The sequence below is a fragment of the Myiozetetes cayanensis genome, unplaced genomic scaffold, assembly GCF_022539395.1.
Source record: "Myiozetetes cayanensis isolate MyiCay16 unplaced genomic scaffold, myiCay2020 scf13, whole genome shotgun sequence".
In the NCBI taxonomy this organism is placed as follows: domain Eukaryota; kingdom Metazoa; phylum Chordata; class Aves; order Passeriformes; family Tyrannidae; genus Myiozetetes; species Myiozetetes cayanensis.
Genome location: NW_026086937.1, coordinates 21,310,422 through 21,322,974, shown reverse-complemented (window position 1 = coordinate 21,322,974; position 12,553 = coordinate 21,310,422). Strand labels below are relative to the sequence as shown.

General features: G+C 40.9%; 1 long non-coding RNA gene across 1 annotated transcript; it reads left to right on the top strand.

Annotated features, from left to right (window-relative positions):
- The first annotated feature begins 709 nt into the window (after nucleotides 1-709).
- LOC126636150 (uncharacterized) lies at nucleotides 710-6,392 on the top strand. Its single transcript, XR_007627924.1, has 3 exons — nucleotides 710-865; nucleotides 3,792-3,862; nucleotides 6,262-6,392. It is a non-coding gene; the product is annotated as an uncharacterized LOC126636150 (long non-coding RNA).
- Nucleotides 6,393-12,553: the final 6,161 nt, after the last annotated feature.

Here is a 12,553-nt window from a genome sequence, read left to right as displayed (position 1 = left end):
AATGATACCCATAGTTTAGCTTTGTAAATCACGGTGGACTCAATTCCACTTTATCCCATCTAAAAACTGCTGCTCTCTGGAGTCACATCTCAGAGCTCTCTCTTATTTTGTTGTTGAAGTTAAATCTGACTTGTTTGCTCAGTGTTTTAATATCAGAATTAAACCATGAGCTGGAAGAGCTTCCCTTCCCAAACTAGTCCTGAGCTAGAAAGTTCTGCAAGTTGATTAATCTCTCGTTGCTTTGAATTATCTCAGTTCCTGCTGAATTCATAACTCACATTTCATATTTGTCTGTTAACAGGCAGCTCCCAGTGTTGTGTAAATTGTATGTATTGGATTTAAGCAGGTGAGATGAGAATAAAAAGAAGAAAAAATAGGCTTAAACAGCTTGAAAACCGTCGAGTGCTAATTGTGTTACTTCATCCTTTTTGATGAGACAATAAGTAAGTTTTAAAAGCTCGTGTTTATAGATCTGTTGTGCAGATTTTAAAAACCACAGCAAAGCTCTAAACGGAGCAATCCTTAGCACAGAAAAAACACTCATGTGAAACCTGTTAAAAAATTACTGATGACGTTTTTCATGCTCCATTCCTAGAACCAAGCAGAGAAGTTAAAATTTACACTGAAGATTTAACAAAAAAAAAAAAAAAAAAAAAAAGGCAAAGTGTAACTAGAAAAGGAAAAATATTTAAAAGTTAAGACTTTTGGTGAGAGTTGATTGTTTTCAATATTTTTAATTTGGAGGTTGATTTATGCTGGGTTCCATGGCCACTGTGAAGCCCCACATGGAGGAGAGGACACCCAACTGCCTTTCCATCTCCAGCCACCCCCTCACTCTGCCCACAGGGAGGAGCTGCCCGTGCAGGTGAGTTTTTAACATCTAAACCTTTCCCATGTTGCAGAATTCGTGCTGTGATAGCAAGAAAATGCTCCTGGGATTTTGTGGGTCTCGAAATATTAGTGATTAATCGACACTTTGAGCCCTCACCCAGGAAGGGATTTATCTGCAACATGTTCTTAAAGTTATTTCATCCTGATATTAACTTTTTTAGGTCACTCATTATTGGGAGTTACCATAGTTATCTGAAGGTTACAATTACAAATATTTCTATGATAGAAATGCAAGTAAGGGGAAAAAACCTCAGACGATTTTTGCTTGTTAAAGGTCTACAAGAGGAGCAGAGAATTTATACTGGAAAGCAGAAAATTCAGTCTAATGGCTACCTTTAAAACTCAGTTTGGACTCAATAAGAAAATTTCCTCTGGCTCAAAAGGGAGTTTATTTAGATCCTGGAAAGAAAAAAAAAATATATATATATATATATAAAAGATATAAAGAAGGTGGGAAAAACATCAAAGCACAAGGGGTTTAGAGCTGGACTGGCTGGTGGATAAGTTCCACTGATGGATTTTTATTGTGGGAGCTCTTGGCTGGGGTTGTAGCAAACAATGTGAAGCAAAGGAATAAATCTCCAGGGCTGGAGTTAGTGTGTCTGCCAGGGATATAATCACACGTAATGCAGTAACCTGACATGGCACTGCCTGGCAAAACAGGCAGATGGGAGTTGGATGCCAGGAGAGGGCCATGAAATTGGGCTGCTTGGCCTTAAACCAAGTTCTCAGCACGACAAAGCCACGAGAGGGAACAGGAGAAACGTCTTTGTGAGCAGGAAAAAAAGAACCTGAGACCTCAGGAGCACACCCTGCCTAGGAGAGCAGTTTTGCAATGAGTTATGGCTTTGTCCCACCAGAATGATGTGTTTTGACTGCTGTGATTATTCTGGAGTCATTATTTAGTGGTATTTTTAGCCTTTCCCTGTGCCATGCCAGTAAAACCTACAGGGGATGGGGATGTTTTTGGAAGTGCCACTGTCACGTCGTAGCTCAGTGACAATACATCTGGGAGCAGATGTGGCTGGAATATTTTATTTATAGATGCAAATGAATCCAGTGTGGGTCAAAAATAAATCAAGCAGGCTAGTCCAAACAGGTGTACATTCCCCCCCAAACCAGCACAAAGCTCAATTATTTCATAATAATCTTTCCTAAAACAAACTAAGAAGTTACTAATTATCACAACCATATTTATTCTGCTCTAAAATATATCTATTGCACTTGTTCCTAAGACTTCTCAACTAAGCCTAAATGTGGGTATTTAAAATCTTTTCCAAATGCTAAATGTGTTGTAGACATTTGCAAGTTTTATGTTATGGCACCATAAAACCCCTAAAGAGCCCAAAGCATTTAAACTGTACAGAAAAGCTCCTGCAACTCATTGGTTTGCCTCAAATGTGATGATTTTTCATGTGCCCAAGATGAACAGCAGAAGAGGGAATTCCAGGTATTTATTCTTGGCCTCAGTGGACCTTTTTCATATGTACAATTGGTTAGTTAATAGTATTTGAACTTTTATTCAATGGAAGTAGTCAGGGCTCTGCCTTGATAAGCATTTTTTTTTCTTTGCCAATGTGGCACAGGAAAAAATAATAATATCAAACTGTTGCCTTTTTAAAGGAGTCATTATCTTTTTATTCATCTTCTGATGAGAGGAATTTATTCATCTCTCAGCAGCCATTTCTCACTCTCTTTTTCTGGTGAATGGATCTTTTGTGAGGCAGCAAAATCTTACCTTGACCTGTAACCAAGTTCTGAACCTCTCTCTCTATAAGAGAATTGCTCAAATGCCTTCTTTTTAACATTGTGCATTTAACTGAGTGCCAGGAGCTTCAGGGTTCAAAGAATGGAATTTCATTGCCTGTGTTCAAACCCAATTCCATCTGTAAAAAAAAAAAAAAAATAGGGATTTATTTTTCACCGTGAATTACTCAACCTTTATGCATCTGGATGTGCAGCATTAGCAGAGGATTTCAAGTAGTTTTACAAGAAGTGGTTTAACACCTTTCTGAGAGGTGGTGGGAGATGGTTGGAGGGATTGTTGCCCAGGGAAGCTGTGGCTGCCCCATCCCTGGAAGTATCCAAGGCCAGGCTGGAGCAACCTGGGCTGGTGGAGGTGTCCCTGCCCATGGCAGGGGTGGGACTGGATGGGCTTTAAGGTCCTTTCCAACCTAAACCATTCCAGGATTCCATGGCTGGCTGTGAAGATCCAGACTCCACTTTCAGCACAAGTCACTGCAGCAAAATGTGCAGCACTGGATAGTCCATATGTTGTGTTTCTGTACTCTTGTAATTAGAAAGGAATAAATACTACAAGAATTCAGTGGTTAGTGAAGTTCACATCCCTGCTGTTTCCTCTCCAACTTCATGGACATTTTACTTTTGTATATACAGTTGTTTAAGTATTAATTAATTTAGCTATTAAATTGTGGGGAATTTAATAACAAGCAGAATGGAAATGGTAAATTAAATTAGATGCTGTGTAGTAAAATCCTCCCAAACACATTCCTCCCATCTAGGTTCAATATAACCCAATTAAAACCAGGATAGAACTCATCCCTTTGTCTTAATAGGCATATTAAATTAGCTATTTCCTCCTAAGATAAAAAAAAACCCAAACAACCACGCTTAGAAACAAACCCCACAGTGTTTAGGACTGGGAAAAGAGTTGGTTTCTTGTCCCCTGCTATTTGTAATCTGTGATTAAGTGGTGTGAAATGGGGCTAAGCCTTCCTGGCAGTACCTTAGAGCTCTTCCTCCTCCCCTGTGCACTCCAAATATGTCTGGAACAAAAGTGGAGCATGGCAGGGCTAATCTTCATTTTCACCACAGTGCTGGAAAATCTTCTGTACTGATGTAAACTCTAAACAAAGGCTGTCATATGTTTAATCCCACAGAGCTGGAGCTCTCACAGAGGCATGGATATAAAGAAAGAAACCCTAATGGTGTGTAGTTCCTGCCTTCCGTGGTAAGTGGAAGATGTTTTTTCTGTCTCCACGCATAAAGATCATTTCTTGGGTGAGGTTTGGGGGTATTTTTTGGTGTATTTTGTATTTGCAAAATTTGAAATCCTGCTGATTAGAGGATTAGAAGAATATTTGGGTTGGTACTCAGAGATGTTGTCAAATGTGCTTGCAGTGATGCTGACCTCTGTTGCAGGATATTGTGATCGTGGCACATCACAAGACCAAAGGAAATGGTTTTAAACTTAATGAGATTGGGTTTAGAAGAGATTTTTGGAAGAAATTCTTCCCTGTGAGGCCCTGGCACAGGTTGGGCAGAGAAGCTGTGGCTGCCCCAGCCCTGGGAGTGTCCAAGGCCAGGTTGGAGCAACCTGGGCTGGTGGAAGGTGTCCCTGCCCATGGCAGGGATGGCACTGGATGGGCTTGAAGGTCCTTCCAATCCCAAACCATTCCATGATTCCATCATGCAAGTTTACACCTGGTTTTGACCTGAACCACTTTCCAAAGTATCTGGCCTTTTTCAATAATTTATTTGTACAACTCTTTAGTCACCAATACCTCTATTCCCATATCACATATTGTACCTGGCTCTCATTTTTTATTGAAATTTTTAAATTGAAATTTGTAATTACAATAATCACTATAGTGATACAGTAAATTCAGTGATTATCAGTGTTTCAGTAAATAATTTGGCTCTGTGGCTCCTCAACACCCACTGGATGTTCACAATGGAGTTGTTCTACTGCAGGTACTAACTAATAATGGGAACTACTTGCTTTCCATTAGGTAATTACACCTATTAGTTAAACTCTATTTAATCACAGTATGTGTTATTTAAACCTTGGGGCAGAAAATATTTCTTAATATATACAGGAGTTGTTTGGGTGAATGATTCCATTGAATATTGTTTATTAATAATTCACAGCCACGATGTTGCTGTAATTTTCCCCCCCAAAAAAAAACATTTAGCTGGTAACTCTGATGATTTCATGGCATTTTCCTCCTAAAGAGGCTCTGGATCTTCCTGTGGAATTTTTTTGGGTTTATCTAAGTGTTTATTATTTTCAAGATCAAATTTATCCATGTTGCTTTCCTGCTCATTAAAATAGGAAAAACTGATAAGCAAAACTGCTTTCCTATTGATTAAAAGTTGTTTCTACTTATTTGTTCCGTCCTTCAGAGCATCACGAATCAGGCTTGATGATCTCTGACAGTTTGCATGCAGTTGTCTTGTTCAGAGGCACAGCTGAAAGGGACTAATTTAAGCTGCAGAAAATGCAACAGCAGCACTTTAATTTTTAATTATTTTGTGGCATGTGTTGAAAAAGAAAACCCACAGAATAATGCCAAGCAGGGCAAAGAGGGTTTCTGAGCACTTAGTCTGGGAAATCCCCCTCCAAAACCATGAAGCTAAAGACTCAGCCAAGATGATGTTATTTTTCTAATTTATTTAGTTATTTTACCAGCTGACTTGGTTCTCAGTGAGTAGGAAATTCAGTTTTCCCTTTGAGCACTTATCAATATATATGATCACAGTGTATATATATATATATATAAATATATAAGTGCTCCACTTTAAGGTCATTCATTAGGCCTGAGCTACATTTGCTCTTACAAGAAATGTTCCAATTTGTGGTGCTGCAGCTGTAAAAGGAGAACAGTGGCTGCTAATAAAGTGTGAGAATCCAACCCCCAACATATTTTAGCCCTGTTAGAGGTTTCCTCAAGCAGACTTCATTTGCAGGGTGAGTTACTCCCCTCCACCCCATCATAAATGTCAGCTCTGCTGCAGGGATCGTAGTTCAGCCTCCTGAGGTGGTAATGAGCCAGCATGGCACAAATATGAGAGAAGTGTAAATAAATATCCAAGGTATTACGGTGGCATGACAGAAATGATGATGAGATCCATAATGTCCAGATTCAGACGCGCTCCTGGAAGAGCAAAGGAGGTTTTGTTGCTTAAAAATGGCATAAAAAAGGTAAATTACCTCACCTGGGCATCATGCTTGTCTGATTTAAGAGCTGCTTAACTCACTGTCTGAAAGGCCAGTCCCATTTTTCCCCCCTGTGATTCACCCAGAGCGCAGGAAGTTATGAGAGAGAAAAAGCTCGGGAGCTGTTAACACTATTTTATGTTGGGATTGATGCCCAAGCCTGCCAAGTAGCACAGATGCCTAATACACTCAATTTGTAAAGGAGATTTTAATCTTCACGAGTACATATCTTTTCACTTTCAGTCCCTGGCTCTCCTGAGTGAGAGGGAGAAATGATCAGCCAGGCTGGGGGCACTGAACCAACAGAAAGAAGCCTCCAGTCCCTGAGATGGGCACTAATGGATTCGAAGGCTGACTGTGAAAGTACCTGCTGTTCAAGTGTAAAACTTGCATGATTTTTTTTTTTTCAGTAAATCACCATGGGGTGTGAGGCAAAAAAGCTCGACAGGGCGGCAGAATGGCAGGGGAAATGCGGATTTTTGGAATGCTTGGGATTGAAATGCAGCTTCCAAGAGGAGTCAGGGCCTGTCTTGTGGATGGGGGAGCTGGAGGGAAAAGGTGAGGGACACTTTGCTCTTAGGATCAGCCTCCACTGGTGTTTCTGTGTATATATATGTATAAAATACATGTATTTGTGTATATATATATATCTATATGCACAAGCTCATCCATGTTCATATCTGTGTCATAGACCAGTTCACATTTTGGTCTCTTTTATTTTAGCTTCTTTTAGGCCAACAGGTCCTGCTCTACACAAAGCCAGCAGACATAAAACAACATCATGAAGGAGGGGGAGAAGTGGTGGAGAGAGAAAAAATGAAGGGGAGCACATTCTGTAAGTTCTGGGTCAAGATTTTAATGGGTTTGGGGTTTTGCTTTAAAGTGCTGGTGAATTTAACTACAATCTGGTGTGAGTTCTTTTTTTCTTGACTGTAAGACAAATCATTTACTTCAGGACATGTTTAAAATAACATCATCATGCAGCATCATTCTCCTTTCTTAATGGCTGCATTTCCATCCTCTAATAGTGTGGTTTCTGTATTTATGGGTCAGCTGATGGTATTTCATAAATATATATTTTTTTTTTCAGTTTTAACATTTGGTTCCCAATTAGAGATTTGAATCTTTCTCCATAAGGAAGGAAACTGGGGTGTGGAACATGTGACCTTTCCAACCTCGAGACCCAAACCCTGGCAAGGAATCTGTGATAAAAAAGTATCTCCGAGCTCTGTAGGTTCATGAGCCCAAGGTGAGAGTGGCACCATTGGATTATTGGAAGGCAAGGAACGAGGTCCAGACCCACAGACAAAATGTGTGGGCACTGGTTTGCACTGGGAGTTGCTGTTACCTGTGGGTGTTTCATTCTGGGGTTCAAATGCCCAAAGAGAATTGGTACTTCTGGGAAAATGGCAGTAAAATTTTGGTGGGACTGTTTGCCAGTGAAAGAGTTGCTGCAGCTGTTGGTCAGAAATCCAAAAATCCAGCCAGATCTATGGCCTATCAGCACCTTCAAAAGGATTTCTATTAAGACCATGATGCTTTGTTAGAGCTAAAATTGCTAAATCATGACTCAGCCTCAAGGATCTTCCTCTCTTCCCTCTTCCTCCCAGGCTGAATAATGCCATTTGTTTGGCTCTCCACTGACACTGAGGAAGGCAGTGCTCAGATGATTGTTCTTGATTTAATGAATGTGATGTCATTAAACCCAAAATCCCTCCTGAGGAAGCGTCACAAGCTGAAGGTGGAACTCCCAGAAACACAAGTGGTGGATGTTTAAACCCATTATACTGGACGAGCTTCTCTAGAGGGGGTGAGTTCAGAGTCAGAGCTCTCCTAATTATAATTTTTTTGCCTGATTTCAGGCCTGGAGCGTGGATTTAGCTTGACATGAGCCATCACCAGCATTAAAAGCTGTACTGAAGTGCTTGCTAAAGCAGGACACCTGTGCATGATGTCAATGATGCAGCGAAGGAGCTGCTGTTAAGATGCCTCTTCACAGACATAAAGCTCTGGGGATAAAGCCAATTTAAATATCCACAGGTTAGGCAGCGCTTTGCATTCCTGTTTCCTGGTGCATGACGGGATCTCACCCGCTCCCCAGGTGCAGATAAACACAATCATCGCTCCCATCATCCCGGATTTTCCGCTCAGCTTCCCCAGCCCTGGGCTCTGGAGCGCTCTCAGACTCCGATGGCTCCTCGTAACACATGGGAGAAGTGGCTCTAGGGCTGCAGGATGAATTCATTTGTAATATTTGGAATATTTCTATTTAAGCTGCTGCATCACACCAGGGTTTTTGTGGTATTGTGGTTTTTTTTGTTTGTTTAATTTTTTTTTGAAGGAACAAGTTGTTGTGGCTGCTGCTACGTGCAGAACTCCAACAGGCTTTGTGGAAATAACACAGATAAGCTGATGCTCCTCATTGAAAAAAAAAAAATGCTGCTTTTATAATAGCTGAGGAATTCCTATTTGTATTTCCCATTCTCCTTGTACACAGAGGATGGAATTGATTTCATGCAGCACTTGGTGCTTTTTCTGTGCTATCTCTGCTCTCACAGGGAGCAAAAGCATCTGAATGGGAGCAGATCGTGTTCTCCTGCAGGGGATTTGCTGCACTGGCTCCTGTTTGAGATGAAAAGCAAGTGGAATGGGAAGGAAACTTCCCTGTCTTGCTTTGAGCTGTGGGTAAAATCGCTCTGAGCAGTGATGTGGCCTCCTGGGAGCAAATCACGGGCTCTGAGGGGCAGCTTTTGAGCCAGGTCGGGGTGCTGGGGAGATGAACAGCAGAGGCACCTTCTGCTCCACACACAGCTTGGGGATCCTGGGGGGCTCTGCTCCCTGGCTCCTGCCAACATGGACCTCTGGAACTGGGAGGAATCCCAGGGAAGGTGCTGCTGCAGGGAGGTGGAATCACTGAACTTGGAAATGACCTACAAGATCATCGAGTCCAACCATCCCCCAGCACTGCCAAGGCTGCCACTAACCCACGTCCCCAAGTGGCTTTTAAATATCCCAGGGATGGTGATTCCACCCCTGCCCTTGTCAAACAAGACAAAGAACAGGGACCACCTTCTGCCCCCGTTGTCCTCTGTCAGCCTGCTTGGTTCACTTGCACATCTCTGGAGCATCTCCAGCCTGGCAGGAGAGAGGGGACAGAACCCAGCAGGAGGTATCTGGTGGGAAAGGGGCTGAGCAGCGTGAGCTGATTCTCTCTGGGTGGTAAAAGTGCCCTAAGCTTGACCAAAAAAATCCAAATAAACCGGTTGCCAGCTGAAGTTCTTTGTGCACAGTGTCACTGGCAAGAGAAGAAAGAGCAAACAGGTATCTGAGTTGTCAAAGGCACACCATGTCCCAGAGGTGATTAAAAATACATAATAAAAACTTACCTGGAGGGTACCTGTGAGCTCACCAAGGGTCTTTATGCCAAACGGTTTTATAATGGTCGAGGAAGAAATTATTTATTAGTTCATCAAACATAAAGGAATAGTTAATGATAACATTCATTCTAATCTTTGTTTGTGGCACGTAATTAGCAAGCTCTGCTTCTGTCTCGGTGCAGTTGGTGAGCACTGACTGGTGGAACAACATGCATGATTTATAATGATATTACAAGCCACAGTTTCTCCCCTCACAACTAATGAGTCCTAGCAGGGAGAAACAGGGAAAGCTTTTAACCAAAATTTCAGAGTCTGGTCCTGAAAAAACCAAATTGTGAACCAGCAGTTTTGTTTTGGAAAGGCTCTTTGCCAAATTGAGTGGCTGTTTCAGGCTGTTGGAAGTCATGTTTCTAGCAGTAATCGTCATTACTGGAGGGTTTGGGTTATTCCAAACATCCAACACGTTTCTGCTCAACTTCCTTACCAGCAGGGACTACTTTTAGTCCATCCTTTGTTGCTGTGAAGAAGAGGACAGGGGAGCTGTGACTTCACGACACGTTAGATGTCCAAACCAAAAGGAAACCTCTCAGTGAGCAGGAAATTGGACATGACCTTTAGATTTGGGCTTTTATCATCCTCCCAAAAGATAACTGTTCCTCTGTGGTTTCTTCAAGTACTGACCACCAAAAATTCCTTAATAATCATTCACCAACACTAATTTAAGAAAGGCTTTTAGTTGGTGTGTAGAGGTTCTTCATCTTCAGAGTCTACAGCATGGAATTTATGCTAAATAAACATCTGAGGTGGTTCTAATTTTATAATTCCAATAATCCAACTGCCCAGGATGTAATAAGTGTAATCAAACAACATTTGTGTCTGAGTTTGTCTGTTTGTTTATTTATTGCACACCTAAATTCTGCCAAGGTGGCTGTTTTTACTTCTTTTAACAGAGCCTAATATAAAATTCTGATACCTGGATCAATAATTTGGGGGGTTTGGTCTTTTCAAATGCATTATAATCCCTTTTCAAGTTGAGCCAGGAGAGGTTCAGGTTGGATTGGAGGAAACATTTCTTCACTGAAAGGTTGGTTAAGCATTGGAAGGGGCTGCCCAGGGCAGTGGTGGAGTTTCCACCCATGGAAAGTGTTCAAAAAATGAGGAATTGTGGCACTTGGATATGGTTTAGTGGCCCCTGGGGGTGTTTGGTCAAAGGTTGGACTCCAAGATCTTGGAGCTCTTATCCAACTTTGAGGATAATGGCAGGGAAATGCTTAAGGACTTTCCTGGCCTGCATATTTTAGACTTTGCAAATATTCTAAACTGCTTCAAAAGCCTCAACGTATTTAGGAGCATAAATACAGCATCAATAAATAATGAGGATTATTAGAAAGCATGGCACATGTTAATGGGCTTACCATCATCAGGGAAAAACGGTGCAAGGTAATTAAAATGCACAAAGGGTAGATACAATTAACATTATCTGCTTACAACTCACTAATGATTAGGTTTCAGACCCCTCTGCTCCTTGTGGTACTTATCAGGGCTTTCATTCTTTTTTTCAGCAAGTAATAATTGAGATAAATATTAAAAAATGTAAGTAGGGCAATATTTACTTTTGGATTTCAAATTTAGGACTTTTGCTACTCGACAATTTTTTTCTTAATAGCTCCCAGTCTGAAAAAAAAAAAAAAAAAAAAAAAAACAAACTTTGAGGCGTTTTCATTTCCAGAATTTTCATCTTTTCAGTGGGGTTTCTTTGCATTCATCATTGTTTATGCAAGGATGTTCTCCTGATCCAGGTGTGGGGCTCAGTTAAACCAAACCAGCTCAGAACCTTTGTGCTTGAAGAGAAATATATTTCATCATGAGGTGGAGTCAACAAAGCCTTTCCTTTCCCCAAAACACCACTGGAATTTAGTTTTGGGGACTGAGCAAAGCCAAAAAAAAGCCAAAATAAAGGACAGATCTGGGTGGGTGGAGCACCTTGTCCCACCTCCCTGAATTCTGCACCCAAATCCCTTCAGGGTTGAGGGTTTGGTCATGGTATTGAAAGCTGTGTGCAGTAATTTAATTAATTAATTAAGTGCATTTTGGAAATTAATTGGATTTAGACTATTGTTTATTGTCAGTATTACAAGCCCCCCTCTCTCCCCCCCCAAAATATTAATAGGAAGGTAATTCATCTTATTTACTGGGAGTGTGGGGATCTCAAACTGAAATACTGTACATGAAGATTAATCTGTATTTACAACATATATATTCTCTAAAACCACCTATATTTTTATAATACAAGCCCTTAGGTCCAATTTGTCCTCAAAGGGAAAATTCTGAGTGATTTCAGAGTATTTGGAGGAGAAGTTCAGTGGATTTAGGAAGATGTTAACTCTGTGTTAGAGATGGATGGGATTAAGAGGTCAAACTGGAAAGTAACAGAGCAGAGTAGAGCTTGAACCTGACAGACCAATCGCTTCTTTTCATGGATTTTTAAGCAAGCAAGTGCCATTATAAACATCTTTTCTGACCCTCCTGTGTATTGCAAGCCAGGAAATTTAATCCTTGATCCCCTGCATTAGAAGGCAACTGCTCTGCTCTATTTCGTAAAGTGCTTGTCTTGTTTGTTTTGGTGGGTAATATTTTACTTTCTCGGGGTGTAGAATATCAGCCAATTTTGGCTCAGTTTGCTGTGGATTTGTTTTTAAACGTCTGGACATCTGTTGTATAAATAAAGGTTTCACAAAACAAACCCTACCAAAAGCAGAGCAGTCACTGCACAAATCTGGCCCATCGCTGCACAATTCTTGCCTGGTTTTTTTTCCCTCTTTTCAGGTTAAAATGAGCTCTTTGTTTGCTCAAGAGCCTTCTCCCACCTGGACCATTCTTAAGCCTGGCTTTCCTATAAATCCAAGATTAAAATCCTCACTCTATCAACAAGTGGGACACAAAATGAAGGTAAGACTCACTTGTGGTTTTATTTTTTGGAAACCCACCCCCAGCTCAGGGAACTGGAGAGAGCAGGTTGGAGTCTTGGCCAAAAGGGAAGTCAGAGGGTAAAAGGAACAGGAGCACTGATGAAGAAGGTTCTTTGTAGGGACTATTACATCTCACATTCATTATAAACAGAATTTTACTCACCACATTGAGAAGATCTGTTTCTGTATGTCCTGACACACTTTAAATGACTGTATTTGTGTTCCCTCACTGGACTGAACCAAGAAAAGTGCAATTTAGGCACTTAGGCTGTTCTGTTCAATCACAGTATATATATATATTTATGTGTAAAGAGGTCTGAATATTTAACAAACATCTAAATGTGAATTGTGCCCAG